The 19453-nt window shown below is 47.5% G+C and overlaps 1 long non-coding RNA gene and 1 pseudogene across 2 annotated transcripts in view; both read left to right on the forward strand.

The window, feature by feature from the left end:
• LOC138467131 (uncharacterized) overlaps positions 1-19453 on the forward strand; it is a 238592-nt gene that overhangs the window by 45419 nt on the left and 173720 nt on the right. The window lies entirely within an intron of this gene.
• The window catches only part of LOC138468454 (transcription elongation factor SPT5-like), a 58083-nt pseudogene that overhangs the window by 10393 nt on the left and 28237 nt on the right, over positions 1-19453 (forward strand).

The following is a 19453-nucleotide window of genomic DNA, read 5'->3' on the forward strand; positions in this document are numbered from 1 at the left end:
AGCCAAGCAACACACGATAAAACAGATGCAGAGCTTTCTAGGTCTTTGCAATTATGCCAGAGCTTGGGTCTTTGACTACAGCTCATATACCAAGCCCTTGTTACAGGCCCTAAAGAAGGCACAGGTGACGAAAGAAAAACTTGTGTGGTCCGAGACCATGGAGGAAGGGTTTACTGAACTCAAGAAAGCCATTTGCACGGCACCAGTTTTAGGGATTCCCAACTATACAGATGAATTCTACCTGTTCTCACACACGAATGGCAGCGTCATGACGGCAGTACTCACACAGAGAACCACTTTGAGGTACAAGCCCCTGGCATATTACAGTGGTTATTTGGACCCAGTGATGAGAGGCCACTTCCCGTGCGAACAAAGTTTAGCTGCCGCAGCGTTCGCCATAGGCAAAGCGACAACAATTGTGATGGGATGCTCAACGACGTTGTACGTTGAGCACGCGCTATTTGCCATTCTAGAGAAGCCAAAGGGCACGTCGACATCTCAGAGAGCTTCTGCTTATGAAGTGATCATATCGAACCCGTCGATTAAGATCATTCGATGAAAGATAGTGAACTCAGCTATGTTTATAGCAGAGCCAGTCACTGAAGGAGAGCCAATACATGACTGCACGAACTATGAAGAATTTTATGATGAGATTCCCAGAGTGAAAGAAAATGCATTGCAAGGAGGATAAATTGTCTTCGTTGGTGGTTCCTTGAGAATCAATCAAAACGATGGGCAAAGATATAGAGGCGCTACTTTGATGAAGCACAGGGCAAATTGAGAGTTTCGAGTGCTCCTTAGTGCATAATTACCATCTCACTATTCATCACAGGCTGCAGAATTATTGGCGTTGATACTCGCGATTGAGAATCACGCAGACCAGGAAGTGATGGTGTACAGTGACTCCGCCTATGTGACATCAACAGTGCACGCAGGCCTAGCGTGCTAGAAGAAGAGGGGCTACCTCTGAGCAGGCGGCACGCCAGTGCAGCACGCAGCCTTATTGGACAGGGTCATCAAGGCACTACAGATCCCAGTGGGCATAGCGGTCATGAAATGCTCTGCCCACACAAAGGGAACAGATTTTATCTCACGAGGAAATCAAGCAGCAGACGCAGAGGCCAAGCATATGGCGCCAAGGGCAAACCCATAATGGACATAGAAATAACTGATGTAAACGAGAAGATGATTGTTGCACGAAATTAACCTGAGAGCTATAATAACATGGGGCAAACCCAGTTAATGGAACTCCAAGGGGAGGCACCACAGGAGGAGAAGAATCTCTGGAAGTGGTGATGGTGTTCTTTAAACCCCGCCGAAAGCTTGTGGCGACAAGACAGCACTGGTAAACCAGTAATGCCTATAGCCCTGTTAAAATTAGCACTGGAGCAGTTACACTATCCAGCACACATGACAAAAGAGAATCTTGTGGCAACGCTCACTGAAGACTGGTTTATACCAAATTTAGCAGAGCATGTTGCATTTTGTGCGATCAACTGTATGATCTGCCAGCATTTCACGGCTGGGCACACACTAAAAATAATTAGAGGAGTCATACGAAAGCCTAATGGACCTTTTCAGCACTTGCATGTTGATTACGTTGATATGATTCAAGTATGTAATGGGTACAGGTATCTAATTGTTGTGCTGTGTCCATTCTCTAGATGGATAGAAGCAGGTCCATGTACACACCCAGACTCTACCTGTGCGGCCACATTTCTAGTGGGAGAGGTATTTCCCAGGTGGGGAGTATGTGAAGTCATGAGATCAGAGAATGGGGCTCACTTTGTCAATGAAGTTTTTCAACAGATTAGCTTGTTGCTTGGTATAAAGCACAAGTTCTCGTTGGCGTATCACCCGCAAGGTAATGGGATCTGTGAGAAGCTCAATGGCTTGTTAAAGGAAAGGATAGCCAAGTTGGAGCTTACTCTAAAGAAAGGATGGCTGCACTGCCTTCCACTGGCACTGTATGCACTCAGAAACCAACCTGGTTCTGACCATCACTTTACGCCACACGAAATAGCAACAGGAAGAAGGATGCGCACGCCCCTGACACCCCAAGGCAGAGCTAGGTGTGATGCACAGCCGACAAGTGAAATCATAGGGTCTGAAATGCAAAATTACTAGAACTGCATGACATCTTGTCTTACTGTAATTGCAGGCCAGCTGCAGCGACGACGAAAAGGGTGCAGGGTAGCACAGAGCACAGAAGAAGATGCTACTGCAGAAACAGCTCAGAGTCTATGTGTTCCTTCAATCTTCCCTGGAGACACTGTCCTGGTGAGGAATCACACAAGGGAAAAGTGGGACGAGCTAAGGGTCAACGGAACGTTCACAGTTGAAGACGTTACTCCATCTGCAGTCAAGCTACAAGGAAGAAGAGCTTGGATCTTTCTGGGTGATATCAAGCCATACATCTGAGAAATCCCCCTGCCTGCACTCCACCGCCAAGAGACTACAGACAACGGGGAAGAACCACAGCACATGCAGACGAGATCCATGACGAGGAAGAAGGGCGCATGACCAGCAGCAAAGCAAAGACAAAGAACTTTTGTGCAAATTTGTGGCTTAAAAATGGACATTCCTCTGAGCAAAAAGAGAAGAGGATAAGGACATAAAAAATACGGACACTCTGTGCATCCTAGTTGCAGGATGAAGGAGAGAAGTGCATATGTAAGCCACAACGTAGGTTATTGACTTTGAACTTTAGACTGAGGCACACTGAAGCCTTGATAAGAAAAGAATATGTCAAATTTCAATCGCAGACAAACGAGTTGGAAGAAAATACAGTATCTAGACTTGTTCAAGTCAGGAACATTGTTTGGACTCACAAATGGTGTCCCACAGTCGCGACATCACTAAAGAAGTTTTTAACTACTTTGACCTAGTCTTGGGGTCACACCCATCACTACTGGTAAGGCTCACTAGCATCCCTGAATTTCTGCAAGATCCTGAAAACAAGACAATAAGAAGGCTGCTCACCGTGATCGCCGAGCAGTTCTTCCTACTTCCCGAATACAGAGAGGAAAAAACAAATGTCCCAAGCGGAAGAAGAAGCGAATACACTAATCAATGTGATATTTATTCGTCTAATTGAAGAGCACCCAAAATTTGTCGGAAGACACACTGATGTATTAACATTTCTTCAAGATCTGGCAAACACAGAACGCTTGAGCATAATTTTGAACGGCATCATAATCCAGGTCACTCTCCACACCAACCTATATCGTAGAAGCCACTCACCGTGAGTACCAAACTGTTCCAGAATTCAGCAAGGAAAAAACAAATGTCCCTCTCACCAGAAGATAGCAGATTGGCGAACAATGTCTTTTTTCGCCTATTTGAGGAATTTGCAGAACTTTTAGGGAAACCTGCCGGTGTTGACATCCTCACGTTCATCAGAGATCCAGCTAAATCTACCCAGCTAAGCATGCTCCTGCATGGTATTGTACTACAAATTAAACTCTCCAATCTCCACCAGAGATTCCAGAAGAAACCTTGAAGCTGCCCGCCGAGGGACAGATCGAGAAAGCGTTGCAAGAGACTTCACTCTTGTTACACTGACAAAGACGCTACATGTCGTCTGGAATTAAGCAAATAAGAGGCATCAACTGGGAACTCATGTACTTTGAACATGCACAGTAAAAGAGACGTGCTGACCGCATTACCCGATTTTGACATTTCCTTGTGCGTAGAAAAAGAGAACTGTATCCAGAGATAACAGACAATCCAGTGCCCAGGCAAGAGGGACAATTGTTTCCGTACATGCAACCCGCAAGAGGAACCAGCAGAATCCAGAAATAATATTGTTTAAGATTGTATTAAAGTGTTAGCCTTTTTTCTTAAAATGTTCGAGTTGAGAAATCAGAATAGCAACCATTTTCTCCCCCAAGAGGAGAGATGCCCTTGTTTTTCCGGAAGTAAATGTTGCAGTCTAACCTATAAGGGTATCATGTACTTATGCATTATATTCATTATTGTTTTATTGTCACTGACGATTAGAACTGCATTTTTTATTGGTAGACAAAGTGTGCAGAGTCCAGTGCACCCACCTAACGATACACACATGAAGCCCATGAAGGCACCCAGACCCTATGTAGTCATTCTAGTACCTAGAATGTCTGACAATGGAGTGAGTGAACTTGAGATGGATGGGAGTAGCAATTACACACACACAGTTGCAGTAACGAGCATATTAACAAGCCTGAGACAGAGTCGCCAAAATGTGAATGAAACCAGGTTACTGACAACCACAACGACTCTTATCCTCCCGGATCTAGACAAAGTATACACTGCTAATCTTAATTAGACAGCAGTATACCGGGCTTCCTCCCCTTGTAAGTGGTTACTGACAACCACAAACATGCAAATGATAAGAACACATACACCAGATCTAATTTCAATGACTACAGAACCACAGGCCAAAGAAGGGGAGAAGTTAGGGTAACCAACTGTGAGAAGCTACCCCACAAGTGTAGAGAAAAGACAAAGGGGAAAAGCTGAAATTTTAAAAAGACAAAGAGAGCTGAAGAATGAACCAACGGAGACAGCACTGACAAGCACACCTGATCCAATGAAGAGAACAAGCACAAGTCCCGCAAAACTATCACGTGCAGAGATAGTGGCAAAATCAATTTGGCCATTCATAAGCAGAGCCAGGGAAAGACAGGAGATGAAGGAAAGGATTGCATGACTTTCGCCTACCTCATTGGTACAGATGAAGAGGCCTTAACCATGGATGGAAGTGCCTGCAAATCCCCTAGTGAGAAGAAGCTACATGGATATTATTAAGGATGTGATGATAGCAAACTACATGAAAACCTTGAGAATCAAGAGAAGCATAAAAGGAGATGACAGTGAACTAAACGATTACCTGGACAGCAGAGCACAATTGGGGACACAACATATGGTACCAACACATGAAAGAAGTTGGAAGATGGAGCTCAGAGGGGGAATGTTTTGTTTGCGCACTCCTACCCTACAGCATGGGGAAATCAAAGATCTTTGTAGCCGTAGAAATTGACATCCAGACAGCACACTGTCTATCACATGTAGCAATGTGCAAAACAAGAGGCCAGTTCATTGGAAATGATACCTCACTGAAATGGGCAACTGAAGCAACTGATCCAAATGAAGAAGATTATGTCCAGGGCATAAAGACAAGAAAAAATGGAAAGACAAAGCACATTGTGATCAGGTATGAGAAGCCTGGAGTTAAAGGGGCGGAGATCAGAAGAGAAGCAAATCAAAAGATGAACGTCCAAGGAAGAACTCCAGAAGAGGCCAGAAAATGGAAGAACAGAAGCCAAATGCAAGTATGGGGAATAGTGACCAGACGGATGGGAGGAAGGAGTAGTGATCTGCAGAGCATGGATGATCACCAGAGCAAATAAGCAATTGAAAATAAATGCGAAGAAGATATGCAAGCCACTATGGCCAAAACTTGCAAAACTATTGACATGGGTCAAAGACAGAGGAGGACCCCTACATATAGTGCAATTGGAGAATCCGAAACTGTGCTTCAGAAACAATGGTACAAGAAAAATGGGAGAGAATCAGAACTGTGGATGAATCTTTGACTCTCCAGGAATGGTACATGGTACTGCATTGACCATGGATCATTATTGGGCATGTGGATCCAAAGCATATATCAGACTGCCGAAAAACTGGGGAGGTATATGCACATTAGTAAATGTCCATGTTCCAGCGCTGGTAATTCCAAAAAGTGATTTGAATATTGACAGTTTTCCAAAAGCAGATGCTCACCTGTGGAAGAAGAGATCTGCAGAAGTAAGAAGCAGAATGAAAAGAGAACATTATTTCTCTGTCAAATCAATAGAAGCTTTTGATGCGATTCCGTATGAACATAGGCTGTTCAGTCAGACCTCATCAGTGTTCACGACAATCTTCATGCCAATAATCCATGTTGGAGAAAATACTAAGTGGTTACCGATAACCATATGGGAGTTACTGCAGACAATCAATACAACCATAAAGGGATTCAACGCGATCAAGGAAGAAATAAGGGCGATTCGACTAATGACTCTCCAGAACTGATACGTCCTTGACATGCTCACAGCCATGGATGGAGTGTGTGCAAAAATTGGAGAATCATGTTGCACATTTATACCTTCTCATGATGAAGAAAATGAAACTCTAACAGAAGCCATAGGTACGCTGACAAAACTACAGAATCAAATGATTGACGAAATCGACGAAGTAGACGATGACAGTTGGTTTGGATCACTGTTTTCATGGGTTCCACAATGGATGGCAGATGCATTCAAATTCCTAGGAGCCCTGCTAGTGATGATATTGCTCAGATATTGTCTTATCAAGATAATAATCTCTCAATGCCAGAAAACTGCGAAAAAAAGCCATAGGGATGATGATGGTTGATGTCGAGTCAGAATGGAAATCCAAAGACCTGACTGATGAAGAAATAAGAGACTTTGTGAAAGCTAGCATTCACGCACCAGAAGGAACAAAGTTTCGGTATCCAAGGAGACTCAGAAATTATGTGGGGAAATGGATTTATTGCATCCCAAATGGACAATGTCAATTTATGACATGGAACAAAGATGAACACATGAGAACCACAGGAGGCTTGAAGGGAGTAATAAAAAATATGGACCCCAAAGAGGCATTTCTACAGACCTTCATGTGTGAACCCAGAAGATGAGGGAAGATGAAGACTGAGGATGCAGAAAAGGTGGATACCAAGATAAAAAGTGAAAGTGGTCGATGAATCGCCCAGAGGGGGGAGTGTAGAGGAGGCCTCAAATATGGCCTGCCCTCCAACCGCCAATTTTGAAGTTCCAGGAACGGTCACGCCGAGATATGTGACGTATGATGAGCAAATAAAGCAGCAGAGAGCCGCAGTGGGACTCTGCCAGGTACCTATCAGATGGACAGTACCTATTGAAGTACCTACACTTAAGAAACCTTGGACAGTAAGGTACCCATTGAGAAAACCGTATTGACAAGTGAGACAGAATGCTGATTGTCAAAACGTGATGCCTGAAGAAGCCACGAAAGTCCTAAAAGAGGACGAATGGTGACGTCACAAGAACTTGGACTGACTCGCAGATTAAGAAAACGACGACCTGTGAATGACGAAAAGAGACGAAACACCATGAATAAGCGACATCCTGAGTTGAAGTAAAAGGACAATGTCAAGTATAAGAAGCTTTTGCCATAAGAGCGATGAAGATATGCAACCAGTTTACACGTGTACATATTTCCACCTGGCTGAGCTTGAGACCGCTGCTGCAGCTCCCCCTCCTGTGCTGATGAGTCCCTCTTGAGGATTTCGTGTTATTCTGGGATGATTGCTTTTGTTGCAGGTGCCCCTACGCCCTGCTTGTCTCTCTTTCCCTCCTGATCCGTTGCTGCTCTTCCCTGCCCTCCCTCCCTCCTCCCAGCCCGCCCTCCACCGTGATTGGCCAGTGCGGTGGCCCTGCTGCCTGTAGCAGCTCCACGATCGCCATTTTCACCTACCTGAGCGTGAGACCGCTCCGCTGCTGCAGCTGCCCCTCCTGTGCTGGTGAGCCCCTCTTGGGGATTTTGTGTTATTCTGGGCTGATTGCTTTTGTTGCAGGTGCCCCTAGGCCCCGCTTGTCTCTCTTTCCATCCGGATCCGTTGATGTTCTTCCCTGCCCTCCCTCCCTCCTCTCAGCCCGCCCTCCACCGTGATTGGCCAGTGCCATGGCCCTGCTGCCTGTAGCAGCTAGCGGTGCTCCACGCTCACCATTTCCACCTGGCTGAGCGTGAGACCGCTGCTGCAGCTGCCCCTCCTGTGCTGGTGAGCCCCTCTTGGGGATTTTATGTTAATTGCTTTTGTTGCAGGTGCCCCTAGGCCCCGCTTGTCTTTCTATCCCTCTCGATCTGTTGTTGTTCATCCCCGCCCTCCCTCCCCCCAGCCCGCCCTCTACCGTGATTGGCCAGTGCTGTGGCCCTGCTGCCTGTAGCAGCTAGCGGTGCTCCATGCTCGCCATTTCCACCTAGCTGAGCGTGTGACCGCTGCTGCAGCTGCCTCTCCTGTGCTGGTGAGCCCCTCATGGGGATTTTGTTATTCTGGGCTGATTGCTTTTGTTGCAGGAGCCCCTAAACCCCGCTTGTCTCTCTTTCCCTCCCAGATCCATTGTTGTTCTTCCCCGCCCTCCCTCCCTCCTCCCAGTCCGCCTTCCACTGTGATTGGCCAGTGCCAGTGCCTTATCTTACTGATCCCTCTGCCCGGCAGCCCGTACGGTAGCGGCTCCTGTTGTGTCTGCACGTGTCCGCAGGGGACGCCAGTTGCCAGTAAATCTACCAGGATAGTACACAGGCTTCCCTGCCTACCCCCCTTCCAGCTTCAGTCTCTTAAACTCAGGTTGTTTTCCCCCTATTTGTATAATATGCTCTGTATCAGTATTTAAAATTGCATTGTGAAACCTAGGCCTTTTCTCCCTCCATTCAGGATTCTCAAACTTAGGTGTGTGTGTGTGTGTTTTTTTCCCCCGCTGTATTTATAATATGCACTTTATCACTATTTAAAATTGCATTGTGAAACCTAGGCCGTTTCTCCCTACATTCAGGATTCTCAAACTTAAGTGTGTTTTTCCCGCTGCTTTTATAATATGTATTGTATCACTATTTAAAATTGTATTGTGAAACCTAGGCCTTTTATCCCTTCATTCAGGATTCTCAAACTTAGGTGTGTTTTTCCCGCTGTTTTTTATAATATGCACTGTATCAGTATTTAAAATTGCATTGGAAACCTAGGTCTTTTCTCTCTCCATTCAGGATTCTCGAACTAGGTGTGTTTTCTCTCCTGTCTTAAAAATGTGAATTTTGTGAGCTCTATAATCCTCAGTGTTGCTTCCTTGTCCTTTTGCCCAACCTGCTTGCCTCTCGCTGTCTTGTCTGCCTACTCTAGTGTCCTTCTCGAGTGTCTCCCCCTCTCCCTTCCACCTCTCTCCTCTCACACCTACTCTATGGTGCTCTCTGTCTCCCTTAGCTTTTCTAACTGCTTCTCTATTGAATTATCCTGCTCTCCTCACTAAATCTGGTAGGAAGAAGTTTAAAAAGGATATCCTGGTCTTCAATCCAGGGCTCCCTATCGCTGATACCTACACCAGTGCCTCCGCCAAGGAAACTCTCACTGACATCCTCTTTGTCGTTCCTTCGCCAGACCTATGGTCTCTGTGCTCTCTCCTTTCTCTTCTTCTCCCATTAATGGTGGCACCTGTTGGGATGCCCTCCTGGCCTCCTTCAACTCCTCCAAGGTCATCATTAATGTTTACTCGAATGGGACCGTCTTGGTCCAAGGCTCTCAGGCCAACCTTCACCTCGTTGATAGACGCTTCCCGTACATCATCAATTTCCTTTCTTCTCCTGCTGTCCCCTCTCCCCCTTCCTCGGCTACCTCACCTCCCCCTTCTGCCTCCTCTGGTCCTACCTTACCTTCTCCCTCCCTCTCTACCCCCTCTCAGGCTCTCTCTACACCTCCGAAGGGCAAACCTCTGATCTGTACCCCTCCCCGGAAGTCCTTTGAGGATGGCAACCTTCTCCATATTGCCACTCTTAACTCTTGCTCTGCTGTCAAACACTCCTCTGACATCTGCCGCCTTCTGGAAGAACTTGACCTTGATGTCCTCAGTCTCACCGAGACATGGTTCACGGCCAGCTCTGTCACTAGCTTTGACACGCTCCTACCTGACGGCTACAAGTTCCTCTCAGCGCCCAGGTCCAACGGCTCTGGAGGGGGTGTAGCTTTGATCTTCCCAGAGTGGATTCCTACCTCTGTCACTTCTACAAAGGCCTACTCCCCTTTTGAATGCCTCTTCGGCAGGCTCTCTCTCTCCCCTAGCCATTTCCTTACTGTGGCTACTATCTATCGGCTACCTGGTCAGATCTCCTCCTTCCTCTCTTAGTGGGCGGACCTCTCCTCCTCACTCCTGGCCTTGACTATTCAACTCCTCCTTCTTGGAGACTTCAACATCCACCTGGATGCCTCCTGCCCTGCCTCTGGACTCTTTTGTGACCTCTGCGACTCTCTCTCACTCACTATTCTCCCCTCTGGCCCGACTCACTTTACAGGGCACACTCTGGATGTTCTTATCTCCTCTGACCTTCCCCTCTATGTCCCCCTCTCCACTCCGCTCTCCTGGAGTGATCACTTTCTCCTATCCTCCCACCTCACCCTCCCTACCCCTCAGGCCAAGCCACCTCCATCACTGCCACCCACCTTCTCGGTCATCCGACCCATGAAGCGCGTGTCAGTTGAGGCTTTCGCCACCACCTTCTCACCCCCTCGTCCCCCTTTGGTTGACTCTCACCCTGACACAGCCCACTCCATGCTCCACTCTTCTATATCTGATAATCTTGATATCCATGCCCCTGTCATGACAATACGCATGAAGCTCAAAGCCAAGTGTAACTCCTGGTATGATTCAGATCTCGACACCATGGCCGAGAGGAAATGGCGTGCTTCATGTTTATCCTCTGACAAACTGGCCTGCCGCCAGCTGCAAAGGCAATACTGGCTCTCCGTCCTCACCAGGAAGAGAGGGAAGAGAGCTCATATCCAAGCCTGCATCTCTGCGGCATCTAACAACTGGGCTCAACTCTTTAAAATCTGTTAGGAACTGGCCAATCCTGCCGCAGTCTCTACCTCTCCTGTACCTTCCCAGGCCCTCTGCACGGCACTGGCTTCTCACTTAATTTCTAAAACTCAGGACATTCTGTCCTCACTCTCCTCCTATCGCCTCCCTCCCTCCATTCCCTGCTCTTCCTCTGGCCCCCCTGCAGCCACCCCCTCCCTCCTTCTCTGCCTTGCCCCTTTTCTCTACAGACAAGGTTTCTAGACAAGTCCGATCTATGAAAGTCTCATCGAAACAGGTTCACCCCTGTTCCTCGAAAACTATCAAGGACCATATTGGCTCCCTGGCTCCTGCACCGGCTGATTTCTGCAATCACTCCTTCGCCACTGGAGTCTTCCCATCCCCCCTGAAGCACACCCTTGTGCACCCTCTTCTTAAGAAACCCTCTGCCGTCCCCTCCTGCCCAGCTAACTATCGCCCACTCTCCATCACTCCCTTCCTGAGCAAGCTCCTGGAGAAATTTGCCATCTCCCAGCTTAATCTCCACACCGAATCCGTTGGTTGTCTTCATGACCATCAGTCTGTCTTCAGAGCTGCCAGAAGCATGGAAATTGCTCTCTTGAACATCTGTGAAGACCTGCTCTCCAAGCTCGACTCCAACACCCTGTGTGTCCTCACCTTGCTTGATCTCTCTTCTGCGTTTTACACTGTCAATCATACCATCCTGCTCAACCGTCTATGTGATAACCTGGTTATCACTGGTCAGGCTCTGGCGTGGCTGACCTCTTTCCTCTCCGACCGACCCTCCCAGGTCCAACTCGGGTCCTTCCTCTCCAACATCTTTTTCTCTACCTGTGGTGTCCCCCAGGGATCTAACCTCCCTCCCTGGCTTTTCAACCAATACCTGGCACTCCTTGCCCACCACATCGCTGCTCTCTGCCCCAACTTTCAGTGCTATGCGAATGATACTCAGCTCATTTTCAGGCTACCCTCGGCCTCCTCCTCTCCTTCCCTCATCTCTGACTCTCTGTCTGCTATCCAGGAGTGGAGTGCCACCAATCACCTCTGCCTTAATGCCAGTAAGACTGAGATTTTACTCACTGGCACACCCACTCCCTCCTTCCCTGCAGCTCTCTGGCCGGCCTCTCTTGGCCCTCTTCCTGCTCCCACCTGCAAAGCTAAAAACCTTGGGGTCATCTTCGACTCCACACTCTCCTTCTCTCCTCACATCTCTGATGTCTCAAAGAAGTCACACTACCAGCTGCACCTCCTCAGAGGTATTCTTCCTTTCCTCTCCTTCCCCCAGAAGCTCACTGTCTCCAGAGCCCTGGTTCTCTCTAAGCTGGACTATTGCAACAGCCTCTATCTAAATCTGCCTGCCTCTACACTCCGCCCTCTGCAATTTATCCAGAACAGGACTGCAAGACTTCCCTTGGCCTCAAGCCCATGGATCGTATCTCTCCAGGACTGAAATCTCTGCACTGGCTCCCAGTGGCTGCAAGGATTAAATTCAAAACCCTCTGCATTGTCCACAAGGCCTTCTTGGGCCTGGGGCCGCAATACCTTCAACTCTCTCTTCCCAAATATCTTCCTTCTCAAGCTCTTTGCTCATCCGCCTCCAACTCCTTCAGGGTCTGTAGCTTCTCCAAGCAACAAGTTGGTGGTAGATCTCTCTCCTCGGCAGGGGCCTCCCTCTGGAACAGCCTTCCTGCCTCCCTGAAACTTGAGGAGAGCCGTCTCCGGTTCCGAAAGCACCTCAAAACCTTCCTCTTTGCTTCTGCTTTCTCTCCCCCTCTCCCCTGCTGAATTCCTGGCTGAAACTGCACTGGCTACCTAGCCACTCTTTGTGTCCTTGGGTCCAGGCCCCGCCATTTGCACACCTGCACTGCCTTCCTGGCAACCCCCGCACCTGGGGACTGTATTCTGTATCCCTACAGCCCCCACCAGCACTTATGTCTGCTCTAACCTTGCACTTGCCAGCTTCCGGCCGTTTATTTATCTTATTTATTCTACTATCCCATGTACTGCACTTTCCCCTCTCCCATGCATTGCACTTTCCCCTCTCCCTTCCCCCTCACACTTTTCCCTTTCCCCCTTCCCATGCACTTGTGCGATCTGAATGACACCTGGCCTAGTAAGATCGTTGTCTGTCTTCCCTCTGTTTCCCCTCCCTTGCCTCATCACGCCTCGAAACTATTGTGTATAAGCACGTTATAAATGACATATCATATCATATCATATCATATGCTTGGAAACGCAAGAAAGCTGAGGAAATCTTGCGGCTTGCTATGCTTTGTAGGAAATTAAATGTGGCAAGCGCCACATATACATATCTACCTCAAAAGGAGCACGTTATATGACGTATATGTTCACTTTGCAAAAGGGCAGAACCAACCGCAAGTTACCAGAGGCCCAGGAGAGAAGGCCCTCAAACACGGGAATTGAAAGCCAAAGACAGAAACGAAACTCAGATGCATGAGACCCGTGCAAAGAAACCAAGGTCATCTTAGCTGACACAGGCCAATACAATTTATGACGCCAAGAGCAGAGTATCCTGTTCAAAAAAGTCGAGATAAGCAGCAGAAGGCATTTGGTGGACAGAAAGCTAAAATCAAATACACGAATTACATGGAGACGGAGACGATTTCACAGTCCCTAAAACACGTGACCTGCCAAGCAAGAAGAGTTGGGGCCTTCACACCTACGCGCAGCCTTGAGCCATGCACAGCTATCTGATTTCTCCCAGACAGAGAGACAGAATCGAGGCCTACAAATTAGAAACTAATTGACACATGGCCAGTGGGTCAGTGATGGATGGTGGTACTGGTTGGTGGGAGGCTAGGGGAGCTGACGGGCACCCTGCACCTGGCCGACCATTCTACATGCTGCTAAGCAAAGTGAAAAAGTACAAGGTAACGTGGTATCAACCTAATCATAATGTACCAAGTGGTATCCAGTCATTTTTTTGAAGCCCAAACCTTCGAATGTAAATCTTGAGAATACATCTTTTTCGAAAAGCCATTCTTTCGAAAAGATATTCTTCCAAAATAAATTTGAATATGGTATCTAAATGAAGGTAAGTATTAGTGCCGGGCTGGGGCCAGGGTTAGGGTTAGGGTTGGGGCTTGGGTAAGTTTAAGGGTTACATTGCGGGGTTAAATTAGGGTTAGTGTTAGGGTTGGGGTAGGGTTAGGGTTTGGGGTTAGGGTTGGGGCTAAGGTTAGTTTAAGTGTCAAAATAGGGTTGGGGTTGGGGCTTGGGTTAGTTTAGGGGTCAAATTTGGGTTAGGGTTAGGGTTGGGGCTAGGGTTATGGTTAGGGTTGGGGTTGGGGCTAGGGTTAGTTTAAGTGTTAAAATAGGGTCAGGGCTTGGGTTAGGGTTGGGGGGTGGGAGGGGTGGCATGGGGTTGGGGGCATTAGGGGGGAACCCCCCCCCCCCCCCCCAATATACACAAAAACTTAAAAACGTAACAAGGGGCTGGCCAGTGCTGAAATTTCAGCACTGGACAGCTCCATGTAACGTTTTAAAGTTACAAATGCTACTTTTAACATGTAAAAGTGCATTTTTATTGAAACCAGTCCATGTGTATTGTCGACGGATTGGTTTCGAAAGAAATGCACTTTTGCATGTTAAAAATAGCTTGTGAAAGCTTTTGTTTTCAAAACTTTTGTTTCGAGGCTTTAGTGATTCGAAACTTTTGTTTAGAAACAATCACTATAAACCGTACCAAGTAATATAGGATCCTATAGTCCGTAGAACCAATGAGACGTCGTACTTTTAGTGACGTCCACAGTAGTCATTCTGAATGAAGGGCTTAATTGCCCCACCTGACTCTAGTAATCCAATCCTTTTACTCCACTATCATATACAGATATAGTACCTATAGTAAAGTTAACTTCCTATAACCAATAGAATTGCATGCAACATTTTTTAGTGTTTCACGTCAGCGATGATGAGTTTTTAGTATATAGGATGTGATTCTTGTGAAGCTCATTAGAGTTGAAGTGAGAAGGAAGATCGAGCAACTGCTGATATTCATAACACCCCGTTTTTTGTACTTCTCATTAAACGGACTCTCTTTGCCAAACCATTGAGTTGTCATTATTGATTTGATGCTTGAGTACTAATCTGCATCCCCATCCATCTCACGGTGCTGCTATTCAATCTTAAAGTGCCGTTTGGGAAAACCCCAGTCCTATGGGCCGGCTGGGCTCCCTCCTGCACACTAGTCTTCTTAAATTCCTAGACCCAGCATAACCTATCTTACAATAGAGTGCTGGAGGGGTTACTTAGTATCCCCTGTGTCTAGATACTCATGTGGCAGTCATATGCTACCCTTTCCTCTCAGAGTGGCTGGTGGCAGTGGTTTTACAACGAACTACCATGATTTTTCCTGACCGCGAACACCAGTAGCGTTAAATCGCAGGAGCCATGTTTTTCAAGATGGCGCCTGAGCCTCCTTTGTTTAAACAGGTCCCGGTCTTCTTTTTCCGCCATTTCTTTTTGAAAAGGTCCTTCTGGAGCGCCAAACTAGGTTTGGTCCCTTTGTTCCTTCGCCTTTGGTGGGCTTCAGGAGTGAAGGCCGCCTCTGGAGCCCGAGTGTCTGGGGTGGGAAGGAAGTGAGGGAGGTGCCCAAAACTCCCTGTGCTTAGTCTCCTAGGAGACCCAAATGCACTCTGTGGTGATTGGCTGGCTGACTGACTGTCCAGCAAGGACAGCCACCCTGCTGGGTGAGTGACAGCTAGGCTGGAATGAATGGAAGAGAACTGAATAAAAGGCGAGTCTCTTGGCTTGGAAGGCAGAGTCGACCACTGGAACGAAAGAACCAAAGACGAGCTTGAAGAGGACGGCAGCTGCAACTCCTGTACCATTAGTTTGCCTGGTGAAGCCCTGCTGCAGGTCCGAATCACCAAGTTCATCTCGACAGAGAAGCCCTGCAAGGACGACTTCTCCCTTTGAGTTGGTGGGACCAATCCACTCGACACTTAGCCACCTGGATACCAATCTCGGAGCTGGTTGTATTTTCCTCTGCTGAAGGAAAACAGAATAACCAGGGAGAGGGACACCAGCTTGTGTGCTTGACTACAGCTACCGGAATTGAAGATTTTCCAGTTGCCAGCTTTTTGACCAGTCTCAATGCAGTGCAGGAGTCCCCCGACGTCCTCCCTCTTGTCCCCACGACTGAGGCCCTGGAACAGCGAGATCTGCAGGAACTGCCAAGAACAGAGGTCATCAGCTGCATCTTTTTCTTCATTTGTAAAGGTACTGTAAAATCAGAATGAAAGTACTTACATCTCGCAGTGAAAGTGCTTGAAACTTTCCCAACTCACAGGCCTAATCAGCGTGTGACCCAAAATGTGATTCTTCTTGCTACAAACTATTCCTAAGAACTTTTGCAAGACTTTTCCATTTTACTAACATAACTCCTTTATCCTATCCAAGACTTCAACCCATTGATTTTGGCCTAGCCTATTGAATCGAATTGACTCTTCTGATGAACTCTAAATATTTGCACTGTCTAAGAATAGTTGTAACCTTTCACGTTACCTTTTTACCATCTTTGCCTTTACTCCTCTTGAAAAATATTTCTGAAATAGTGTTGAAGTGTACATGTGTGTGATTTATAATTGTCTCCTTGAATTCATGTTTTATAACTGACAGATAAATAAAGTAATAAGTATTTATCAAAGAAACCTTGAGTGTAAGAGTTTATTTGAACACTTGTGATTGAAGACCTCTGTGTAACATCATTCCTGCTCACATTCCCCTCTTGAGATAAGCCTGGCTGCTCAGCTCCGCTACCAAAACTGTGTAGTACAGCCTTATACCAAAGGTTGGTTTTGCTTACACCTGTAGTCCTAGTTGTATGTAGTGGCCACAAAGGGTACTGAATACAAACTTTGCCTAACAAAAAGCTTGCCTCAAAAATGATAAAATTGCGCACTCTGGGAGAATCAGACTACAACAAATAGTGGAAAGCAGATGTGTACTGTGTGACCCGGAGTTCATGTGGTATCGGCAACAAAGTCTTCGCTCTTGGCTCTGAAAGAGCCAGACAAAACAGCAAAATGTTGGCCAGGTCCTCCTGAGGATCATTGCACACTTAGCAAGACTGATTATCACTATCACACTCCCATGCAGCCACAGTGGCTCTAAGGGGGAGGCAGTTAAAACGTGCCCCGGTTATCAGGATTCGCTGAGATGGGTTCTCTGCCCATGATAAATATTTGTGAATGCAAGGGGCAGCTATGATCACATGCCTCCTATTGAAGGGTTTCAGAATCTCCTGTGATTCCCTTTTCTGCAGAGTGTGGGAAAGAAATCTAGATTTTAAGTCTTTCACCACACTAGAAGACATAATGGGCCTCATTACGACCCTGGCGGAAATCGAAAAACGATGGCGGAAATGCAATACCGCCATCGAATAGCGCTCGGTGCGATTATGACCCGTCACCGTAAAGTACGATGCCATTAGCGACACCGTAGTGAACGCCAACGCTAACTGCACCAAGTACGCGCGCGCGCGCCATGCCAAACCGTAATTAGCACCATGGCGCAAGGGTACGCAAATTCCGACCCTAGCGGACATGTACTTAACGCCATCAAGCACGGCGGAAAGTACCATTCCGCCATAGTGAGAAGTACGGCATCGCGAATCAACCGTAAACGGCCCCACTGAGTGCCTGTACACCGCTCCCTGGCCACATAGTACAACTCCCCGTAGGTGCAACGAAGTCACAATGCAACCAGTGAAATGTACAAGTCACCCATGCATGCCAACGAACAAAAGAATCACAAGAGGGGCCAATGGGAGCTGCAGGGCACAGATGGCACGAATACAGAAGCCATACCAATGGACATGACCTCAGTCTCCCACCAAGAAACGCACGCAAACACAGGCACCTGTGACCAGCAATATTCCGATAATCACATCATTCCACCAATCCACCTGGCTGACCGGCATCTGTTACACAAAACCTAATCCCCCGCCCCTGAGCATGACATCATTCAAACAGTCATATTGGCAGCCCTCACCCCTGACCTCACTGGGCTTCGTAGGCAAACGCGCCCAGCACAGTACCACGCAACTATACTCCGAAGCTGGAACCCAATGCAGATCTCCTCACAATACATCGCCCCCCAAATAGGAATATGCCACATCACTTGCAAAGAAGAACGCTACACGGCCCATATCAGAATAGAAATTTAATGCACAACAAATTCACCAAGCCCATACAGCCATTAGGCCATGAACTCCAAAACACATTTCACCATTGTGGGCTGCATCCGCAATAAATGACCAGCTACTTCTTGTGTGACGCCCTGTTCCTTCATGGTACACAGGGGCTACATTCCCGTACGAAAAGGCAACATGGAAGCGCCTAGAACCGCAGGGCCGTCCCAATAGGGAGGCACTAGTCCAGCTGAAAGGCCGAAATGTTGCTCCGAGCCACTAGTACTGCGTAAGGGCATGTGGCCCATTGGTGATCGTCCCATAAGATCGTAATGCTGCTCCACTGATTAACACGAAGCAGCAGGTGTCGGGAGTAAAACCCATCTGCAGGAGTGGCAAAAGGGGAGGAGATACCTGTCAACCAAAAGAAAAGAAAAAGAATAGAATGGCCATCAGAACTACATTCGAACAACTCACTTCAATGATCACACTAAATCCACAGCCATATGCATGCTAGCCCACTCCAAAGGAACATCACCACCCCAAAACCACTTGCGACTCATAACTATCCATATCGAGGTGAAAACACCATCACAAACGAGTGTACCTGTGCATGCGTCTGTGAAAACAGAATCCATCAGATGGGATTGGTAACGTGCATGGACACAAGTGTCTGAAGGCGCGTAGAGACAGGGAGGGCTCAACAAGGCCAGATAGACGATGGTCCCACTATGGCAGCCCTGCATCACATAGCGCAGGGGAGGCGGACAGATTCCAAGAAGCCCTGTACATGGCAAACACCGTATCAAATCATCTGTCCATGCATCCATTCATCATACCCTCATCCCGTAATGATAACGCCTGTTTCCATACTCACATAACATGTGAGAATTCCATTGAGTCTGTGCGTTATGCAGCCTGCAAAATCCACTGTGCCCCAGCCCGTAATTCCAGTGTTGTGAAGTAACATGTATTTGGGAACGTCCGGCCTCATCATCCACTTCGCTATTGCGCATCCCAAACTATTCATATCAATCATTGCATCCTCGCCATGGCCCCTGTCCCAAGGACACTGAACAATAGAACGTTATATTTGCAGTCAGACCTGTGGGCATCTCCTCGCCGCTAGCTGAAGACCGAAAGCGCCGCCCTTCGAATTCCTCATTTGCAACATCACGTCGAAAAGGCATCTGTGGCCGCTTGAAATCACAAATTAATCCATCTAGTGCGGCTGTGTGTGAAAATGGCAACTGCCTTCACTCACAAATGGCACGCCCCGCCCGTCGGTGAACCTCGGTACAGTGATGCATGAGGGTCCACCGTTACTCGAGTACTACGTTCCACTGACCCTTCACAAGTCTGTTCGCGACTGCAAAGAATGCATGTGAAACAATGGGACCATAGCCGAATGAACATATCAACCAATGTCACACGGCCATCGGGTACTAATACATGATTGTAATAGCAAGATGCCATTCCTCGAATTGCAGCGTTGTGTGCGGGACGTGCTCGCCCAAAGGGGAGAGCAGCTTGCACAGGTGGAATGAATCACCACAGGTGGAGGCCATACAGCCTGGAAACACATAAATTGCACACCCAGTCTCCTCCCACAACCACACCCACTCCGAAATGCTACCGGCAGGACTCGCGATGTTGGCCCTGGGGGACCTGATAGCACTGCAAGTACTCCAACTCC

The sequence above is a fragment of the Ambystoma mexicanum genome, chromosome 4q (genome assembly GCF_040938575.1).
Source record: "Ambystoma mexicanum isolate Mex_15411 chromosome 4q, UKY_AmexF1_1, whole genome shotgun sequence".
Lineage (NCBI taxonomy): Eukaryota > Metazoa > Chordata > Amphibia > Caudata > Ambystomatidae > Ambystoma > Ambystoma mexicanum.